Genomic DNA, 305 nt, shown 5'->3' on the forward strand with positions numbered 1-305 from the left:
GCTTTCAGAGAAATGTTCTTCTTCTTTTTCTCTTGTTCCTCATGTTGGTCTAATTGTGTGTAATAGGTTACTTCATTGAGTAACAGGTTACATGTGTGAGAAAAGAGTTATCCAACTGAAAAACTGATTTTTGAAACCTGAGTAACCGATTACTCAAAGTGAGTAACCGATTAGTCAAAATAATTTTTAAGCATCTGTTGGACAGAAAGTTTGAGTAACCGATTACTCAAATGAGTAACCCATTACTGAGAGCTGTTGGAAGTGTTTTTCAGATTTCAAAGTGAAAGGTTTTCACTCCAAACGAA

This window comes from Lupinus angustifolius, chromosome LG19 (assembly GCF_001865875.1).
Source record: "Lupinus angustifolius cultivar Tanjil chromosome LG19, LupAngTanjil_v1.0, whole genome shotgun sequence".
NCBI classification, from domain to species: Eukaryota; Viridiplantae; Streptophyta; class Magnoliopsida; order Fabales; family Fabaceae; genus Lupinus; species Lupinus angustifolius.